Source organism: Halichoeres trimaculatus, unplaced genomic scaffold (assembly GCF_033239565.1).
Source record: "Halichoeres trimaculatus isolate MK-OKI-2021-1 unplaced genomic scaffold, fHalTri1.1 fHalTri1_scaffold_18, whole genome shotgun sequence".
In the NCBI taxonomy this organism is placed as follows: domain Eukaryota; kingdom Metazoa; phylum Chordata; class Actinopteri; order Labriformes; family Labridae; genus Halichoeres; species Halichoeres trimaculatus.
In genome coordinates this window covers 15,896,878-15,919,117 of record NW_027437196.1, presented here as the reverse complement: position 1 = coordinate 15,919,117, position 22,240 = coordinate 15,896,878, and the positions used below count along the sequence as shown (strand labels likewise).

At 40.7% G+C, this 22,240-nt stretch overlaps 1 protein-coding gene across 3 annotated transcripts in view; it reads right to left on the bottom strand.

Moving 5' to 3' along the window:
• sema5a (sema domain, seven thrombospondin repeats (type 1 and type 1-like), transmembrane domain (TM) and short cytoplasmic domain, (semaphorin) 5A) overlaps window positions 1–20,151 on the bottom strand; it is a 180,541-nt gene extending 160,390 nt beyond the window's left edge. Inside the window, exon 1 of one of the 3 annotated variants that reach the window (XR_012599841.1) lies at window positions 19,628–20,151. The gene's annotated coding sequence lies outside the window, so the exon portion shown is untranslated. The remainder of the gene's footprint in view (window positions 1–19,627) is intronic. The other 2 variants (XM_074693390.1, XM_074693391.1) reach the window with 2 other exon arrangements.
• Between the last annotated feature and the right edge of the window lie 2,089 nt (window positions 20,152–22,240).

Genomic DNA, 22,240 nt, shown 5'->3' with positions numbered 1-22,240 from the left:
GCACAAGCTAAAGGCTAACATTGGGGTTAAACTGTTATATGATAATGTTCATTCAAACCCACATGCAGCAGTTATTCTGCAGTGGTCTGTTCAAACTTGAGAGTCTATCAATGAAATGAAGAGTGAGGTTGCGTAACCAAGAGTCACTAACATTACTGACGGGCTGTCAGCTGCGCTAAATATAGACGGGTACTAAACTACTTACAAACTGAAAGTGTTTGCTTGTTGTCACAATAGCCTACAGTAGTATAGTAGTAACTGTACTGGTAAATACCTTACCTCAGCACGTTGTATCCAGTAAAAAGTTGTCTTGAACAAAGAAAATTTGTTTCGATCTGATCTCCATTTAATTCCAAAACAAACACACACCTCGTTTAATGTCATTTACGACAGTGTGCCTAAGACTCCTGGCCACAAGGTGGCGAGGGAGTCCAATTAAAACAGATCCTCCTCATTGCATGTTTAATCTGAGAAAGAAACAACAAATTAAATCAAGCTTTCATAATGTGAAAAAATCTCTCTGACTGAAGTCATCATTTTCTTTTCATATGTTCTGCAACACGTGTTCTCATTTGTGGCTTGAATGCATCCCAATTCCTCTTTTGCGTCATAGATTAGGATGAATTTAGATGCTTTAAACACAGATCTGCTTATTTCTGTGAAGACTTGAATAAAAGATGTGCTCTCAAAATAATCACATTCAATAATAGTCCAAATACTGCTTTTCATCTCCAACAATACACATGCTGATGGAAGCCTTGAGATCTTATTATCAGTCTTGTGTTAGATGCACAGGCGCCAGAAATCCAAAAGTGCATTTTCACACAGTAGTGCTTGCTTTTGCAGCTCAGGTTCAAAGTCAGAACAAATTTAAGTGTGTACGTGCGTGACTGTGTCTTATATCTGTGCTGGGATTCATGCCGAAGCTGAGCACTCCAGCGGGTTTGTCAGGATGTCAGCGTTCTTCCTGCAGCACATATTATTCTATACACACTTACCCACCAATATATGGACATTCAAACAAGTGATTGTATTTCTGTGTCTGCCGGCGAATTCCTAGAGGAACTGATCTGCTCGGCTGCCTCTGAAGACTCAAAATGGTTTTTACACTCCTGCTGACCTGCTCCTCAAAACGTGAAGAGAGGAGGACACGTACGACTGGAGAGGGGTGAGGAGGCGAGAAAGTCGTCTGGGTTCACTTGTGGTAGATTATTGTAGAGAGAATGGGAATAATGAGGGGAATAGAGGGACAAAGGATAAAGGAGATGCAGGAGGGGATGAAGAGTAGAGGTTGGATGAGATGAAATTAGGGGAGGAAGGTGGCAGCTGAGAGAAGAGGAGACAGGGTTAGGCAGGAACAAAAGGTGCGCTGAGTGCGGAAAAGAGGAGAGGATTAATAGAAGATGGGTTTAGATGGAGGGAAAGAAAAGGAATTGGGAGTTTAGAGGCGCTTCAGATAAGAAAAGGAAGGGTTGGAAAGTGCAGAGAGCTCCTGGGATCTTCATAAGTAACACCACATGCTGTAAAACTGCAATTCCTCACTTCTCTGTAGTGCTGGGTGTGTATGTCATGTGTCAGGAGAGCGGTCCCACAGAGGTAATTGAATCAGGACGTGAAAACAACAGGGGAACAGACTCAGGGTGAGGTGGTCAGGCGCAGCTGGAAAAGCAACAGCCACCGCCTTTTAAAGTGAAAGAGAAAGGAAACACAGGGGGAAAACAGAGTATGAGGGTCTGTGGCGTCTGGAGAGCTGACTCTACATGGCCTTTTGCAGGAGACACAGCTCCAGGTGCAACACAGTGCACGTCCACTTAACATCCATTTCCACTCCAATGCACCATGTCTTCTACTTCCTTACCTCATATGCCACCGTTTTTGCACTCACATTCTGCCTTTTTTATGGTGTTAATCTGTGCAAACTGCATTCTTAGTCAAATCAAGGTGTGACACAGCACGTGAAAATGATTCAGTCACACCCTCTTACAAGGTAGCGCTGACTGAAACATGGCAAAGATTTAAAGCATTAACACATTTAATCCACTCAACAGTCTTCAAATTCTCTCTTCCTGTTAAATTTGTGGCATTCTTTCCTTTTGTTGGTTCAGCGTGACCATCTAAATTCTGGCAAAAAGCGTCAGATAAATACATTTGTAGAATTGTAGAATTGTGACTTTGGACAGAAGACTCAAACTTAGATATTCCTGTAACATTTTTTGGATATTAGAGAATTGCTGTGAAATAGATAATTATCATGTGTACAACCTGTTTAATAGTCCCCAAGTTTGGGCAGCCAAGTTGAAAAGGTCTCAGCTCCCAAACTCTAGACAGAGAGCAGGAATCTAGCATGAATCAGAGCGTCTTTTCTCACCCTGAACAGATCATATTTGTTTAAATTCACATTAAAGTGGAGTGACTAATTAGAGGTGAGAACAGGCAGAGAGGAAGTTACTTCTTCAGAATACACACCTGTTCAACATTTTAAGAAAATATGAAACAATGAATGAGTGAAATAGGCTGGTTATCAGCTGATCAAAAGTTTAAGACCACAGCCTTTAAAAGTCAAAATCTCTGCAAAAATGCAAATTCAGTGTCATTTTCTGTCAGGTATTCACGCTGTCATGACCTCCTGATGGTAAAGGCAAAAAAAGCTTTCTCTCTTTGAACGTGGTTGGATTATTGAGCTGTATAAGCAAGGCCTCTCTAAACGCAACATCCCTGCTGAGGGTGGAGGCAGTGAGACATTCATTTTGAGTTTCTGAAAAGATCCTGAGGGTTGTTGAACAAAAAAGTTAAGTGGTAGACTCAAAAAAAACTTCACCTGCACTGAGCTGGAGGATCTGATTGGCTGTCTGTGGAAACACAGGACAAAACTTGACCCAAATTGAGGCCGTTACTGGTGCCGACTGCAGCCATATAAGCATCAGATGGCATCTGCTAAAAACCAGCCACTAAATTGCCTGTTTGGACTTTGCAAGAGAACATGGAACATTGAAAGGTGGAAGAAAGTTTTATTATCTGATGAGAAATTAACACTGATGGTCCTGATGGCTTCCAATGTTACTGGCATGAAAGGAGATCCCAGTTAAGATGTTTACCATGTGGCACAGTGGAGGAGACTCCATCATGAACTGGGTCCCAATGGAGCTTTAGGTTGTGCAGGGGGGCAACTGGCAGCTAGCTATGTAAAGATGTTGCAGAGGGCATCTCTCCGTTTCTCTGGAGACATTTGCATCAAGCATGTGTAACAAACTTTTGAAGTGAACAACAAGAACAGAGGAGCTACTCATTACTGAATCTTTTATTCCTATTTTAGGGGGTTTTCAGGATTTTTTGAGCTATGGTCTCAAACTTTTTATCTGCTGGTGAACAGCACATTTCAAAGTTTTATTTTAAACATTTTTAAGATCTAACAATTCAGAGAGTAAATTTTTACAAGTATTTAACTGGTCACATTTTTTTTTTATTTTTGTATTGATGTTGAATTTCCTGCCCTCGTTCAGCTCCCCTTCTCCTCTAAGCTTTCCATTTGGCACACCTTTCAAAATATATAATACAAGCATGCTGCAACTTTAACATTATTGCTTCACTAACTACTTGTAACTTTATAAGAACTAGATTTCCACTTTTCCCTGACAGAGACTGCTGAGGTCTTGGCTAGTGGACCTGATGTTTTTGCCACAGTGTCAACAGATGGAAACAAAATGTGCTGGACTAAATTTTTAAAAGTTAGTTTGTGACAAGACAATCTTGAGTGTCACTTTGGCTTTTGAGAGCGGATTATGATTGTTATTTGAGAATTGGACCAATCAAGATCAAGTACTTCACACAGCCAGATATAACACTTGTTCACATGCTTTCTAACATAACTTTCTGGAACATCATTTCTTTCATAGTAATTTTCTCCTTTTTTAGTTTAAACGTGCCTTTTTTAGATGTTGTGATTAGTAACTAATGTTGGAGTTGCTGAATTTCAAACCACAGATTTTCTGCTTTTCCTGTGAACTTTGTATAAAAGCTACCGTAAATGTCAAGCTCAATTTGTCAGATGTTTACGCAGCTTTAGTTCAGTTACCCCAGCCTTGGCTTTGTTGGGAAAAGAAAGCCAAGAACCCAAAAATAAGGAGACATAGTGCAGTTCACACCAAAAATACCTCCACCATCCTGACTTGTTTTATAGGCTAAAAAAGCAGTAAAAAAGCCTAATTTGGTAAAACGTACCTCAAAGAGCTCTGTTTGCCATGCATCTTTAAACAAACTACTGCTTCTGTAAAGAGGAAATTGCTTGTAAAAAAACTTCCCCTCTGCTACCTCATCCCTCATAGTCAGAAAAACCTGGAAGTGGAGATCATTGTGCAAAGCAGCGTGTAAACAAACATAAACAACACAAGGTGTAAACGAGCCTAACAAGGAAGAAAAAAAGGAGGAATAGTTGTCTCCACAGCTGGCCCAGGCTGTTAAAGTCTGCACTTTTTCTATTAGACTGGACCCCCTGGCTGCCTCATACAATTATGTTATTCTTCTGGGGCTGCCAGAGTGGGTGTCTGGATTGGGAGACTGTGTCTGGAGGTGATAAAACAGCAGAGAGCACATAAATAATGACTTAATGATCCCCTCCACCCTTTTTGTTAGAATGATGACGGTGGAGTTTTCCTAGTGGGGGCTGGCAGGGTGATACACATGTGGCCTCCAGGTGTGCTCAACTCTGTCTCTGTGACTTTTAAACCTCTAACTTGCAACTAAAAAATCCTCTCCTTATACTTAGTTAATCATTTACTCCTTATCTGCCTTTATTTCATCCTAATGCTGAAGAAAAATGCATCTAACACCTGCTTAAAAAACCCAGGGGCAGTTTCAAGACAGTGGTTTTAAGATGAAGCACAAAAGTACTGTTGCGTTTTGGCCTCACTTTTACATGGGAATGGCGTCTAGCCCACCTAAACGCAAACTTATGAAAACTGGCTCCAGAGTGGAATTTTTCTGAAACGCTGCCATTTAAACAGTAAGTCCGCGTTTTTAGTGGAAATGCTGATGTCACGCTACCCTTCATGCAAGCGCATACAACAGTATCATTGTTACGATCGTCATGGACTACCATGTTGTGCTTGTGCTGCTGAATCTGCTGACAGTCTTTCAACATAATTTGCAACTGTGCCACCACTTCTGCACTTAAAATTCGCTGATACACCAAATGATCGGCTCAACTCTTCTTAGGTAGAGATCATAGACTTTATATAGAGTGGATAGTGTGGCTCCACCATTTATCATTGTACCGTTTTGAAGCCAAAATTCCTTCGTCAGAGGCGCAGCCATTAAAGCAGTTGAGCAGCCAGAGTCTGCGCAGTAGAGATGATGAGGGATTCTGGGAGAATCTGAGTGGAGCTGGGTGACAAAAAAAAAAATATTTTTTTTTCTTTCGAGAGTCTGATCACTTCATGACTCTACCTCCCGACATATTTTACAATCCCTGAAAAAACATACACGAGAACAGCATCTGTCAATCATCGTGAAGTGTTACGCAAAGCCTTGTTTTTAACCTCGTATAACTACTAAAAATGAAACTTATCAGAAAAAAAGAGGACTTGAATTTAAGACAGCCAAATTATATTTTCAAATCACCACAAGAATCGGAGGTGAGAAACATTTCTATGAGGAATATTTATTTTTTCAAGTCTGACCTCAGCCCATCTGGAATGGCTGGAAAGCTGGATTTTTTAACCTATACTGCAGCCAGCCACCAGGGGGAGCAGTTTTTGTGGAGACCTCACTTCGAGCCGAGCAGGCGGACGTCCATTTATTTTACAGTCTATGGTAGAAATCTACCAAAAGCTACTTCAAGACAAGCCAGTGATAGTGCCAACTACAGGCCTTGCATGCTTACTACACCGTTTTCAGTCCCTCAGCATTTCTGTGTAAACGCAAGATTTTTTCACTGTGTTTTCGGGTGAAACATTGTCGTGTAAACGGGGCCTCAGATCTCAAGAGAGTGATCCATCTGAATAATCTGTGTTGATCAGTGTGTGTAGTTACATGCCTCCGTTAATAAGAGTGTGTCTGACAGTCATGTGTTAGACTTAGAAACAGACTCAAGACAAGGAGAAACAGGTAATTCTGATTGACACAATGTGTGGGCCCAGATCCACAGACGTTGATTAAATCACTGCCATGAGGCAGAAACAATCTTGCGATTTGTGCTTCTAGTACATCATGTGACTGCACATTGCAATTAACAGCCTTTAACTTCACAGTCATCACACTCTGCAGCTAAATACGGGGGCTGGAGTTTTGTGTTCAACCTGTTTTCAATCCAAGATATTTCTAATTACTTTGCAGGCACCTTATAGCTGTTTGCAGCCTGTGAAAGTAGAGATCGCGCCTCACTGTCAGTGATTAACACACTGAAACAGGAAGAAGAGAATAGAAACACAATGAGAGTTGAAGACGAAGCAAACCCGCTGAAAACTGCTAATTTCTTTAAATGATATCAGGGTGAGTGAAATCGCACGTCTGTGCACTTGAATTTTTGAAACTGATAAAAAAAAGCCTCAATTTAAAATTTAAGTGTTAATTAGGACATATGAAGCCCAGTGGAGGGGGCAGGAGGGAGGCGGGTGTGGGTGTGGAGCTCCACTGATGACAATGACATGTTACAGTAGCTCTCTTAGTGTGCACAGAGACTTGCCATCGCCTGCGGCTGTTGTGGCCGAATTGGTTCCAGGAAGCAGAAACTGTGGTTGTTTCGCGCCTATTAAAACACAACACCAGCAGTAAAGCAGGACATGAGGGTTGTTAGCGTCCTTCAGTAAGTTACTGCATACCTCCCAGATCCAGTCAACCCTGCCCTCTGACCCTTTAGTATTATATTCAATTACGAGGTCCAGACATGGGAGAAAAAATTCCCCTTGAAAAAAGTCTTCCCAGACAATCAGCTCAGAATTTTCTGTATTCGTAACAGCAGCAGAGACATTAAAAAGAAAACTGCACTGTCTTTTCTCGCACAATTACCTCCTGAGTTTTAACTGCCTGATGGTCTCAAACAATAGTTTCCTCTCCTCATTGTCTGATATAAAACTCCTTTTTGTGAGCTTTTCTAAAGTCAATAAAAAAGACGTCGGCCCCGCAGGAAAGATTCCCCCTTTGCCCTCAACTGCTGCAGAGAGGGGAGCACTTTTCTATCCGGAGAGCCTCCTGGGAACAGCGTGGAGCACAAAATAGATCAGGATGCTACAGGGGCCATCGCTTCAGAAGGGCATAGGTCTATTTTTAATGACAACAAGAGCGCTGCAACAAAGTCCTGAGGAAATGTTTCCTCTGTGTGGGAGTTTCGTAGGAGTCTTAAGAGTTCTGCAACAGCTTGAGTCAAACACAACTGTGAAGATTTCCATCTGCAAAATCCATTTCATCCTTCACTTATAATGATTAGATGGAGCGTATCTTGGATTGTCTTCATTACACAACAACAACAACAGGCGATTAAGCAGAGAAAATTGTTGCATTTTTACATAGCTGGGCACCTGTGTGGCAATGTGAAAGGAAGCATTGAGGCTGAGGTCAGTGCATAGGTCGGCTCTGGTCAAGCTGAGGTCAGATGTTGGGGTCTCTGAGAAAGTGAAACCAGATCTGTTCCTTGTAGTCGTTTTCTGTTGCCACGCTGACCTCTGCAAGCCCCGACATGCACCTGAGAGCTGAGCTGCATGGGAAACCACCAACAGATCTATTAATATTCTTCACATTTGTGAACTGGGGCATTTTTGTTACTGCTTTTACTCTCTCAGACTCGCTTATTGGGGTCTATTTCTCTGTCAGCCTGTCTCATTTACTTTTAAAGCCCGGTCTCAATTAATTAGAGAACAGGTTTAAAGCTTTAAGTGGTCTGCAATTTTAAAGTGTGCCAGCCTTGCTAAATGACACTAGAATAACTCATCAGTTAAAACAAAATATTCATATATTGCAGGACTTCTATTACTGACCTGAACTCTGGTGTCTGTGCCAAAGTGCAACCACCCACCACTAGCTGGAGCTGCAGCACAATTAGGCAGCATTTGATCAATAAAATAAGGACTAAGTTAATCATAGACTAAATCTACTTGAACTGGCGTACAACTATTGGATTGGAGCTATGTGTATTAAGCCCAGGAAGGCAAAGGGTTGGATGTGCTCGGTCTGTTGACATTAGTTATAAACTGCAATCTAGATACTGTTTAGTAATTGTGATCAAGTGTTTTTGCTGAGCTGTGCTCATTTTTGCCTGCTTTTTAAGTGTTTCCTTTCATTTTACTTGTCAGTCAGATTTCAAATTTTTATTAACACGATTTGGAAGTAAGTCCCTAAGAAACATCCGTAGACTACAGGGGGCGCCAAAACGTATGCAAATCAACAGTTCCTTGCACACACAATAAGTATGGAGCTGAATTTGTTTCTTTATTATGCAATCAAAAAGGATAGATTTGAAAACAAACAAAAGAAAAATTTCAAACAAACCATAATTTCAAAAATATAAAAAATATGTTTGTGATTAAAAATGTATCTTCATAAATCCACAAGTTAGATTTACAAATCAAAATTTTGCTCTCATGAAACACAGATTCGTTGGCACTTCCAGAAGTTTTCTTTGCGCTTCTCAAAGTTTTGTTTGCGCTTCATCCTAAACTTCATAGACAGGGCCTCCTCTAAAAACTGTAGGGAGCCGCCTGATTGGTCAGTGTCCCTCAGAGATACGGTATGACAACTTTCCCCCCACATTCTAATGCCGGTACAGAAGACGCAAGGAGCCGACCTAAGAAGGCAGATACTGATCATAACAGGTATGTTTTGTGTAACCCTCCTGTCATATTGATGCTTTTAGGGTTACACTTGTCGCTCTTCTTGAGCTGTTAGCATATTTGAGTTATTACCCACTGTGATGTGAACAAAATTTTTTAAAGGTTGAGAAGAAAAGTAAAAAGAGGTACATACATGGTCTCGCCACTGAAAGGGTAAGAAGTGTGTAATTTGACAAACAGGAGGGCCCTTACAACTGGGCCATGAGTGGGGCGACAACTTCCCTACCCTCCATGCAACCCACTAATTAGTCATGTTAATTAGTACTTAGTGTACATACAAGAACCTTTGTTCCCCTTTCAAGCCACATTTTTGCTTTTTAATCATTATTCCCAGCTTTTGCTGGAAAAGAGACAGGTGGAAAAAAGAAAGTCAGGGAATATGGGCATCAAAGGGTTGTGCCCGAATGATGAACCAGTGACTACTTAAACAAAAATGATAGCCTCTGGACATGTGGTGCACATTTTTAACTACTAAGCTAAACCAGGGACCTGCTAAGAATATCTAACTCCAGCAGGTTTTGTTGTCGCTTTCCTGTTACAGTATCAATGAGACTCCAGTCATTGTAGAGCAAGAGGCAAGATTTACCCTAGGAAAGTTGCTTGCCAGTCACCAGGCTGACACAGAGAGACAGAGAACTATTCACACAGAAAGACAGTTTACCCAACAAGCATGTCTTTGGAAAATGGGAGAGTAACTGGAGAGAAAACGAGCAGAATCTGAATAACTACACAGGAAGCAGGACCCTTCTTGTTTCATTCACAGTCCTTCACCCCGACATTGGAGTGCTGCCGAATTTGTCATACCTTGAGGCCACAAACCAAGCTGCCATATTTGATCATCTTTGTTTTAGTTTGAAAATTATTGTTTGCTTGTATGTGAGCCATCTTCTTATTTCATGCAAGAAAAAGGAGGAAAAATTTCATCTCACCCTGAAGAATCTTTAAACAATACTCTTCAGTCCCAACAGGGCAGAAAGAGTGCAGGCAGAGAGTCAGCACAACTCTTGAACGTAACTCATCTCTCTGGGGAATCCAGTAACACAATAGAGCTGGAGCCGGAGAAGAAACACTCTCTTGTTTCATGAACAGCATAATCAGACCACTGTGCTGGCTTACCAACACTGTTTATGAAAGAAAGAGCACTCCAGGCAGTACCTCCTAGAATTACTTCATTGTCTTTTACAGTAACCGATGTCCTTATCACTTACGCCCAGTACCTGGCTAGACTTTTAATAGACGTAATGTTCCGTGACAAAATACCCCTCATGAGGAAATTCCCACTTGGGTTACAGCGGTGTTTAACTTTTAATGACAACACCCCCTTACACAAAGAGCTTAAAAAACACAGTCACTTTAATGTGCAATCAACAAAATACAGCTTTCACAAACTGAGAGCTGTTTTTACTGATGGTTTATTCAAGGAAGGATCAGAAGTTATTCTAAAGGAATAATAAGTGGTTTGTTATTCTTTGCTGGTGGTTTGGATCGGACCACACATCCTCTGCGCCGTGGTTTCACCTCCTCAACTGAGGCAGCTTTGTGTCTGCGCTGGGTCAGACTGCACATTCAGGCTGGTAAAGGGCATGACTCATGAGAGTCTCATGTCTGGAGTGTGTGTGGAGTGCGCAGTGTTTGCAAGCACGGATTTAGGAAACAATACAGTAGTTAGTGGGGTGTGAAGAAGAGCTCTACAGTCAAGATCACGCTACAGTGTTTCCACTCGCTTCTCACATCGCCTCATTTCAAGGGCACTGCTTTGGTTTCAGCACAGAGGAAAGTAAGAAGTCCTTCAGGGAGACAGTATTTAAATCACAGCATTATTAACACCAGAACTCTACTTAAAAAACAATTAGTTTCCTTAACAGAGACTTCATAATTACTGGATAAAATGCTGTTTGTGAAGCACTGATCTTTTTGATGGATATTTAATTCCTGCATCTTTTAAAAAGATTATTACTGTGAGCAATAACATCTCTTTCCCAAGAAACTGAAACCGTTCAAAACAAAAACAAAGAATAAAAATAAAATCTCAGACTGTGTTTTTCTTGTAGCATTGGTTTTGGTTGCTACTCGGTTGAAGCATCAAGAAAGAAATCTTCTACAAATCTTAAAACTCCCAAATATTTTCTTTTTTTTTCTTTTTAACCACGAGGCTTAGATGCTAAGAATCTAAGAAGAGGAAAAAGAAAATGGTGCAAACTTAACATCACCTCCTTCGACTGGAGTTCTGTTCCAGATCATTTAAGGATACGAAAAAAAGACAGAAAAATATATTTTTTCTTTTGTAACCATGAAACTAAAACCCTCAAAAACTTTAAAATATAAATAAAAATTAGATAAAATAAAACAGAAAATCTATTTAAAGAGGTCAAAATTTGAACGTTTATTCATTTATTTTATTTTATTTTATTTATTTATTTAATATTGGATTGAGCTATTAGTGGAATTGCATTTTTGATGGGTTGGCTATTAACTTTGGTAGCATTACAGTCCAAAGAAAGTTTGTTTAGCGCCCTCTATTTCTGTGATATATATATATATATATATATATATATATATATATATATATATATATATATATATATATATATGAAGAGTTCTTTACCAAAACACTAGAAATGCCAGTTTTTTTTTTTTTGTTTTTTTTTTATGAGTTCACTGTGCCATTTTGCTGTGTACTGAGCCTAGTCACTGCTCTATTACTATTCTATGTTAATTCGCTAATTTTCCTTGTTTTAAATGTACTGTAAGATGTAGTTTTACTCCAAACAAGCTCCAATCATGTTTCAGGTCTAACCTGGTCCTGAAAATTATCGAAATGGATCTACAGCGTTTTGGAAAAGAACTCTTCATATTATGATATGAAGCAAAACAAAACAGAAATTAAATACAGCTAGATATAATGTAAATATGGGCTACACAATTGAAACAAAAGATAATTGTTTCAACCAAGCATTTTAGTGTTTGTGTCCAGGCTAAAATCAAAACATCATTCTAGCTTAGCTACACTGGTTCAATTTTTGTTTCCCCAAAAACTTTTTCAATACACAAAAAAAAAATTTTAATTTTATTTTTTTACTTATTTCACCAATTATGTATGATGATCCAAGTGAAATCCAACCTGTGACCTTCTGACAACACCACGTGTGTGCAGCAAGTCTTGCTGCTGAGAGTGACCCGTGTCTCAATGATGGTCTGTTTCTGTAGCTCAGGATCAACAAGCACTAAGGGAGGTGCTGCTAATAGCAGTGATGCATTTGAGTGCAACACTGCCTCTCCTTCCTCAACATCTGACTCGAGCATCATGCCAGAGTACCTATGAAGGCAGGAGTAGTGTGAGCATGTTCACATTTCATAGGCAACAAACACTCAAGCCTGGTATGTCGCAGTCTGTTTTCCTTTTGCTGCAATATCAGAACCTGTACAGTAGAAAGTCCCTGTTTATAAAATCTGGATAAAAAAGATAAAGAGAGTCAATATAAAACAAGGGAGTGATAACTTTATGGTATGTATCCTGAGAGGTAAAACTCAGGGCAAAAAATCACCCATCACATGCTGAAAGTTCAAGGTAATACCTGAAAGTTACTCGGCCAACTTCTCTGGCAAACATATTTGAATATGGGTTTTGCAGGAAGTGCGAGGATGCTGTTTGAAAACAGGCTTTAGTGAGTAAACATAGAAACTGAAAATTAAAATGAGGGGATTTTGAGGATTTCGAAAAGTCGGGGAGACGTGTGTCCCCTTCATTTCCAGCGAGAGAACGCCTCTGCCTCTTTTTCTCCTCCTTTATCTTGTTTTTTCCTGTTTTCTGTCCTCTTCCGTCTTCCCTTCATCTATCCTTCCCTTTCTGCCTGCAGCGCCTTCTTCGCTCTCTGTTGTCTCTCTGTCTGTCCGTCTCCTAGGACATTTCTCTGTGACAGATGAAACCAGTAGACAGAAGCTTCAGGGGGACCGACTAGACCACTGCCTCTTGAGAGACACCCCTCCTAGCACTGAGTCTGTACTTTCAATAATTTCCCTCGAACCCACCCTGACTGTGTGCCTGTCTGTCTACTCGTCAATCCCTGTATCACCCCGCTATCTCTACATAATTCCTTTTTCTTCTTTTTGCTCTTTCTTTTTCCCTCACAAAGCTGGCACCTCCTCTTGTTATCTTTAACTTCTTATCTCCCCACCTCTATCAGAGCTGTCCAATCTCCCTTGCTTTCTTTATATCTCTCCTCTTATCTCTCTCTTCTGCTCACATTTTTTCCTGCGTGGCCGAACTACAAGCTGGGGGACCCTTTATCTTTTCAGATGTTATCGCAAACTTTCATATAAGGTTGGATGAAAAAGAATATAGCGCTTTCTGTAAATTCGGTTTCATCTGCTGTGGAAAGCATCCCTCCTTTGCAACTCAAATATTCTTCTCTTTTTTCGAGGATATTGCTGTGATTAGCCCTTCGTAATGATTTCAAAGTAGAGATAAATGTTTTCATTTGCCAAAGATTAAAGGATCCTCTGTATTTATATCCTCTCACTGATCAAATTAGAGCTTTTCTGGCTGTTTGCGGTGCTGCGATAGATGAAGATCAGATAGCTCTAAACACATCACATCAAAACAGCTCCTTATCATCTAATGATATGCTCGATAAAGATGAGACGGATGCACTTCCCATGGGGTTAAGAAAAATCAAACCCACGAAAGACTTCAGCTGTGTTACCTCATGCTGGTTGGGAAAACATATGGCGACGGGACGACTCACAAATGTATGCATAAACAGCACAAACACTGTGCTTAAGGAATAGATGCTTGGTGCTAATTTAGTCATGCCTTTACAAAGGGATCAGAGTCTCACAGGAGGCAGTCCAGTTCTACGCTCACCTTAGAGGTAAGAGTCGCAGCCTGGAAGAGGAAAAAGAAGTTCCTGTAAAGAGAAATATACGAGCCGAGCGGCACTATCAAATGATCCTCTCATTCATGCTTCAAAGTCATTCATCATCCGGAGAAATACAGCTGGGTGATGGCCCAGAGAGAGGAAAAATGTGTCTCTGTGAGTTGTTTGGTGGCAACTCATGACTCATTTCAACCTCAAACGGCCTTTTGGCGCTTAATCATTCTATAAACAAAGACCAGAAAAAGCTTCTTCCTCGATTTCTCTCTCCCCCGACTCATTACACCTCCACTCTCAGTCTCCTTCCTCTTCTCCTCTTCTCCTCTCTCGAGCAATACAACAAACTTTAACGACTTGGCAATAATCGCCTCTCCTGTTGTCACCAAACTTTGGATCTGTCTCTGTTTAACCTTTCAAACATCCCCCCAGCTTGATCCCCAGCGAAAAAGAGGCTTTGGGGATTATTTAATCGTGACCCAAATAGAGTCTCCCTCTTCCCCCTGTACTGGCTTTGTGGTTAAAAAGACAGATTCCTCTTGCTATTTGAGCAGGGTTTGAGGTTCAGAGGGACACAGCTAATGCAGTGTCACAGCTCTGGAGAGTGAAGGCTGCATTAGTGGTGCTAATTCCCTTTGACGTGTGGACATGAGACCGGATGATTTTTACTTCTACCACAGACATTTGCTCTGGGAAATAATTGCATGTTCACTTTGCAGTTTGATATCCCGCTGCAATGTAAACTTGAATGATTCCCTCCACCTGCTCCGGTGCTGTTTCTGCTGTTTAGTATGCTGTGTGAAGTTATAACGATGCTCACTTCCTGTTGTACAAGATTGTGTCCCATTAGAAAACTGCTGTGTTTGTGTTTCTGCACACGCTGTAAATCTGATCTAAATCACTTCATTTCCATCTTTTTTCAAAGGACTGAACTTTTTTTCTGATTAATTCCAACGGTGTGGAGAGGAACCTGCAGACTTGGTACATACTTCTTGTTCTTCTCCATATGATAAAATCCAAACCGGCATGATTAACTTCATTCACAGAACATAGAAAAGGTCTTTCACTTTGCAGCTACAAAAGAAGCTGGGATTACTGTAATCATAAAGATTCTTTATGTGTTAAACCTTCTTTATGTCCACATTGGGGTTGAAAAAAATAAAGATTGAAACAGGGCACTTTAGGTCAGTGGTTAAATCCAGAACTTCACATACACAGTGTGCTATTCTTCCCTCGCATTTTAAAGCATCCTACAATCCTATCTAGGGTGGTCATGATACCAGAATTTTCCCTCGTGATTATCATGGCCAAAAAATGTTTTCGTCCATCTGTAGGTAACCATAATTGCACTAAAAAAATGTACCAGAATAAACTAAAAAAAAAAATTATGAACAGTGAAAAGGAAACTGCTTTAAACTAGCAACAGTGTGCACACTTGATCAGGATCATTGCTGGTGTAAGGACAGAGAGCTTCAGGTAAAGACTTTGGGCTGCTATTGGAGCCACACACTGCGGTGAAGGCAAACTGGCTAGCAGACAACGCTTACCGGCTAATAAGTTGTCTCCTTCTCTTTCTCCTGCAGCTTCTACTTTGTCTAGTCTCTTTTGTACACCAGAAGGCAGCCAGCAAAAAAAAAAAAAACATAACTGCTGGTATAACCAGTCTTCCGATTTCAGGATATCAAAGTTTTTTTTGCAATTTTGTTGTACTTGTTATAATGACGAATAAAGTTCTATTCTATTCTATTCTATTCTATTCTATTCTATTCTATTCTATTCTATTCTATATATTTTTAAAGATGGTTCAGCAGCACTATTTACTGTAACAGCCTGAGGTCTCTGAATAAAACCATGAAAGAAGCCCATGAGAAAATCAAAAAACGTCTCAAATACTAAAAATTGATTGATAATTTGGGATACCAGATGCACCGGGCCACAAAATCTTCATACGTTTGACATTTCAAGTAATTAAAAATATAGGTATCTTGAAAGATGAGATATAGGGATGGGTACCATTCACATCTGAAACAATGCAGTACCGATGTCCAGTACCTGGCACCTGGCCAACGGTACCAATTATCGGTATTTTTTTGTGTTTATGTGGTAAAAAATATCATTTATTTAATAATAAAATTATTTTTTTCAATTCAACAAATTTATTCTTCAATAAATAACCTTGCAATGCTGTGTTCATGTCCAGCATGGAAAGTCATCTACTCTTCCACTCCCAAAAGGATATATTTAGGTACCTAAACATGGTACCTTTTGATTCTATGTGAATCGGTACCCGCTACTTCTGACAGAATTCTGACAGTGACTATAAAAGTACCTAATTCAGTACCCATCCATAATGAGACGTGATAAAAACATGTTAAGCAAAAGACAGAGGGACTGAGAAGATCTTCGGAGTTTAAGAACGACTAACAAAAGTGAGAAGGTGAAATGTATTTGAAGCAGGTTTCAAGCTGTTTAACACAATAATGTTTCAACCAACCAAACAAACAAACTTACAGACGCCCTGCATCCTGCCCTGTGAGAATCTTTTGCTTTTTCTCCTTTTTTTTTCATTATGGCATCAAACAAGTACCAGTACTGTTTGGTTCAGTGGTTAAGAGCTCTAACTGAAAATTAAAACTTGACTAATTTTAAAACCCTGCTCCAGGTCTTCACTTTGACATACTTGGCTCTAGCGTTAAGATATCATGGTACTCCAGGCTGAAAAAAAAGTCGCACTGTAATTTTGAAAAACTGCCACGCTGCCTTTTTTATAAACACGTCTCTTGGATGACCTTGGCACAAACAAGCATCAGCTTTATCTGTATGACAGCAACATAGCTGTATGCATACTTATGTGAGGATAAACAACAGATGCTATGAGGTCGCATCGTGCATCCCACTTGAAAGCTTCCTCACTGTCTCAATGGCAACCTGGTGACACTTCGGTCTCTTAAAAGAAGTTGTGGATGATAAACTTTTATTTGGCCAATGGGCCAGACAGGGCACTCAAATCCCCCTGCAGCAAACCTCTTTGAGTAGCTATGGCAACATAGAGCCATGTCACTTCACAAAGAAGATGATGTTTACTGACACCATAGCAACTTAGTTTGTTATGTAGAAACAGGTCAGAAATGATTTTGAGAAAGCAGCAAGGGCGGATAAATAAAGTCTAAAATGAGCGTAAACACTTTGAGTCAGTGTTTCTCCTCTTGTGGGATGATTCTCCGGAGCGACGACTCTTGTGCAATCAGCAGTGGAGGGAAGAACAAGGGCGGGATGAGATAATGGCAAAGTGGTTGTGATGTATAAATAGCCTGTGGTAGTGAGAGGACAAAGCACAGCAGGGAGGAACAGCAAACCACTTCAACTATTGTTAGCGTCTCAAAGTTTACTCGTAGAGCCAGAAAAGAACCCGGCTGATGAGTTTGTAGAATCAGAGCCTCCCTGAGATTTACAGCCTTTAAAAACCTGGAGCTTTTGTTCAGCTGTGTACGTGCACGCAAACTATCTGAAAGCTGCTGTCAGATAAATAAGTCACCAAAGAGGCCAGAGGGTAACGGCTGTTTAGTTAACACGTGCATGATAATGCCGCTCACTTTCACTCCCAACAGGCCGTTCGACCCCCCGGGGGACTCAAGCATCGCAAAGGTCACCAACAATGGGATGTCATTCAAAGAGTTTCCATGGAGACAGAACAGAGCGCCGAGACTGCGAAGGGTCATTTCCATGAGATTCTCATGGCTGGGACTAATTGCTGTGTTTGCGCTGGCTTTCTGTGTCAGCGCGCGGGCAAATTCCCAACACGGCGCAGGTATCAATCATGCTAATCGCGTACTGCTCATCACTGGCTACTGGAATGTGAGACTGTTTTTTTTATACACTGCGTATCTACTGCTAATCACCCTCATCATGACTTCAAGGAGTCAGGATAATTATTTTATAATGTGTTTTCTCTCAATCCTGTACAAATGACAGGAAATTCACAGTCTCAAGAAGAGGAGTCAAGACCAAGTTCTTGTCTTGTTCAAGCAAAATTCTTGAACTGAAAGACATTAAATTTACTTGTGTTTATGATCAAGAAAACCTACAAAAAAAGCATCAAATCGCCAGGCATTGTTTCAAGTTTTATGTTTGTGAAGTGTTGATCACATTAATCCTCTGCGGCTGAGTCGCTCAACGGTTGCATTCTGTTGTTTTCTCTATGCCGTGTTGTCTCTTGCTCTTCAGCTGCAATCCAAACCAGCAATTTTAGCCAAAAGGCATCATGTGGCATTTTTCCTTGATTCAGCACTTTCACCACCCTCTCTCCCTCTGTCTCTCAGGTTTGCTATATCTTTTTCATATCTCATTCGTTGCCTTTCCTGTGGGGATTATGAGTACTCCGTGTCTAATAAATGCCTAGATGTTGTGAGTCTGAAGTTATTATACCATCTGGATTGGGGTCCTATTTTTATTGGTAAGCACAGTGTGACAGGATGGATGAGCCGCAGCATCCTCATGGGTCTGAGGCCATAAGATCAGAGAGGGCTGAATGTGTTTATCTGAACTGCTGCTTTCAAGTCCCGAAAGCTTGCACGACCAAAACAACCACAGAACCGCATGAATACCAATGAAAGGAGGAAAAAGGGATCTGCTCGGTGCTTTAAGCTCTGGACACAAAAAATCTGAGAAATTTGCATGGTTTTTTACAAGGTGATGTCCTCAGGCTTGACAAAACAGTAGTGAAAAAGTGTCTTCGTTAAGTATTATGTTTCCGTTAATTGTGGACTAATCAGCACGATCAGTGTTGGAGATTAGGATTCATCTGAACCTGCTGCAGGGCCAAAAGAGAACCAAGGACAGAGCCGTAGGCTAACTGACGAGTGCTATTCTGAACCACATATTTTATCTCCTTCATATCATCAATCATGCCCTTCCACCTGCAGGCAGCACAAATATAGCCTTTAACTTGAGCTCCTTGTGAATGCGCTCACTGACAAATACTACATACTATTTATGAATGCTCTCGCCGGAGATAAAAGCTTGGTTTAATGAGGAATCTGAGAGAGAGAAGTTCAAATGCCCCTTACGCTGCTTGTAAAATAACTTTTCTTCTCAAAATTATAAAGCCATGCTTGAAGAACTTCAAGGACTCAGCAGTTTCTCTGAAGCACCATTGTGTGGAGAAATTTAGTTTAAAGAATGGCTGGAAGGTTACAGGAGCTCAACAAAAGGATGTGCAGAATAAATGAAATTTTTCACCTCGACAAGTTCTCATGAAATGTCAAATAAAAGCAATACACCAGGCACAATCATAAAGGTCACAAACTCTGTCATTTTATCAAAAGAAAAATAACACAGCAGTATATACACTTTAAACTTGTGATATAAAAGCAGACACATCTTATCCAAGCCCAACAAGAAAACTTTCACTCAGCATTCAGCTCTGATTTTATGGACTGCTGCAGCTTCATATTTATACTTGAGCGACAATATTCAACATGCTTCTTATGAAACTAAAACAAAATGTAGATAAAAACGTATACTATCAACTCTAATTAATTTTCTTAGGATATTAAAATACCACAGGATTTTTTATAATAAAGATTAATTTAAAGCTCTCGGGGACCTGCTCGAGGTTGCACTCTGTCAGCACCACCAAGTGGTCAGACAGTGCAAAGCAAATTCAAAACTTCTAAAACTGATTATTTACGTTCAGGGCTCCAGGATTCGTGCTGTTGTGAAGCCTCCCTTATCATCATGTATATTTATATTCTGCAGCATATCTTGATATGTTTTGAATTATGATATGACTACAGGGTGCGAAACCAAAGGTAAAGTGGGGATTTTCAGGGGACAGCAACTACATCACGTTCAAAAGCAGATCGTCTGCAGAGAACAGCAATTATTATTTACAGCAAAAGCTGGTGCACCATGCATAATACAGTAAGATTCACTTACCAAGTGATGTGCCCAACTCCCGTTCATCTAGCAGAGAGCGAAGCTGCGTGTCTCGTCCCGGTGAGAAGAGTGTTGTGTAGAAACAAGAAACAGAGATGAGCTGAAGATGATAAATCCTCAGTTTTGATGTGTCAGAAATCGACCTCTATTGGTAAAACTCCTTCTGTCTCTTTCTGCACGGACTCCTCTGCGCTCTCTCTCGTCCCTCCGGAGCACTGTGAGCTATTTCTGCCCCCAAAGAGGAGCGCTCTGTGCCGGTGGCTCCTCAGCGCACGGGTTGTAATCGGACACCTCACTGTCGCGCTGCGCCACAGACAATGTGCCTCCGCTTTCAGGGGGGATGCGAGTGCCGAACAGCAACGGCGACGTTAAAAAAACCCAAAACAAAGAGGTCATTTAACTACTACATGCAGGAGCCAAGCGCAGAAGATGTGCACAGTGAGTCCAATGCTGCTCTCAGCCACAGCTGCGTATCGCATGAGCTGGGTTTTGATGCCTGAGCAGTGCGCCCCCACTTTGCGCGTCCACTCCAGCAGCAGCAGCAGCAGCAGCAGCAGGAGACGTGGCAGCGGCGCACAGCTGTCCTGCAGGTGGAGGAGGAGAAGAAAACAATACAGTCCTTTAACCGCTGGAGCTACAAGTGGGATGAGTGAGCTCTGGAGACTTGGACTTGTTTTGATGTAAGGGCAATATTAGTCTCTAGCGTCTGGAAGACCAGAGGCCAATAACAGTTTCAGTACTGACATTTTTAGCAGCGTGTTTAAGGCTATAGTAGGAGGCTTTTGACTAAATCTATTGCATGTAACTGAGTGTGTAATGTGGGAAAGAAATGAAAGTCAACGGGGTTTTTTTTATTTTTGCACCATCTGTAGATTTGAAACACAAACGGTGCAGAAACAGTCCAGAAAACCCATATGAACTATACTGCTCGCACCCATCCCTAAACACCACGGAGTGGATTAGCTTACTTTCCAGTATCTTCAAGGTAAAAGCATCCAATTACTAACAAGACATTGGCTAAATAATGAAACTGTGCTTGAAATACCGAAATACTTTCAAAAAGAGCCTTTAGATATACTTTTTTTTTTACACGTGACACCGTTACCGGTGTGCGCAGCTTCACTGATAGAAACCGTTAGTTAGCTAGCGTAACCGTTAAGCTAGCAGCAGTTATACACATTAAGCTAGCGGCTAAATTAGCAACCCAGTCGAAAAAAAACACTGAGCACAGCCAGAAAAAAAGAACCTCCATTTTGTAACTGCATTTTCTTAATATTACAACTTAATTTTCATAATAATAAGACTTCAGTCTGGTAATGCTATGACTAAGGCCTTGTATTTATTGTAACGGTGTGTAAAGGCTTTATTCTTGTAGCATTATGTATTGAATCTCTTTGCATAACAACTTTGTTTTCACAGGATAACCAATTTTTTTTTTCTGTATTTATTACGACCACATTCTTAATATGCGATATGACTTTCCTCTTGAGTGGCCTCAACTTGCATAGTAGATTACAGTTAAGCATACCTGACAAATACATATAAAAACCACCATGTAAATTCAACTGCTCTTCCAAATTCTCCTGCACAAATGAAGAATACAGAGGTTTAATTGAAGCAAAATTGTAAGCTCGTAGCTGTGCTTACTCCTAAAGTATCTTCATATCAGTATCAGTGAACTTAATTTTCAACGTTGCAGGTTGGGGTTTAAAAAGAATGTCGGAAATAAAAATATGAATAACAGAGAGTCACTAGGGATGGGTTGGAAGAAAATAAATTACTCTTGCCACAGATATGGTACAAAAGTCCCAGGATGGATCAAATAAAGGATGGGCCGTGAATTAGGTCACTTCCATTCTGGACTGCACAGATCTTTTAAGCCTCACATAAACCGTCATCTTTATGGAATTACAATAAGGTGAGAGCGAGAGATACAAATGATTGGTTGCAGATACTCAGAAGCTCTGGTTGAGTGCCCCCACCCCACCCACCCACCCACCCACACACACACACACACACACACACAAGCAAATCTATGGAACGGTGCTGCCTTTAACAGAAGTGGTTGGGATTTAGTTTCAAGGACACTTCAGCAGAAAGGACACTTACTGAAAGTGGGGCTTGAACCCTGTCATGCATATCTTTAACTTCTGGTATCCAAATGTGCGACCAAGTGGATGAAGTGTTTATTAAGCCCAGAGATGTGTTTTTAGGAGAGAAAACGAGGAAAAAATGATGGTTCATTTTCATTTATCTGTATTTTGTACAGGAGAAAATTGATCCTTTACAAAAATTCAGGAGAAGTCATCTTGTATGAGTGTGTGAGAAAAGAGTGTCAGTGCTGTGTTTCTGTTCCTTTGTGTATTTTAACACTGACATACTCAGTTCAATTACCTATTTATCCCCCCATGAATGAACGCAGCCTCTATCAAGCTTCAACAGCCCAAACAGTGTCGTACACAGCTTTAGGGCTCTGACAGCAAGTGTGTGTCTGTCTTTTTGACAGACACACCACCAAGTCAACAACAGCCTGTTAATACGCCTCCTCATTCAGCAGGAACGTGCCCCAGTGAAAGCCCCCGGATCCTGTAGACCCACATCTAAATTCAAATC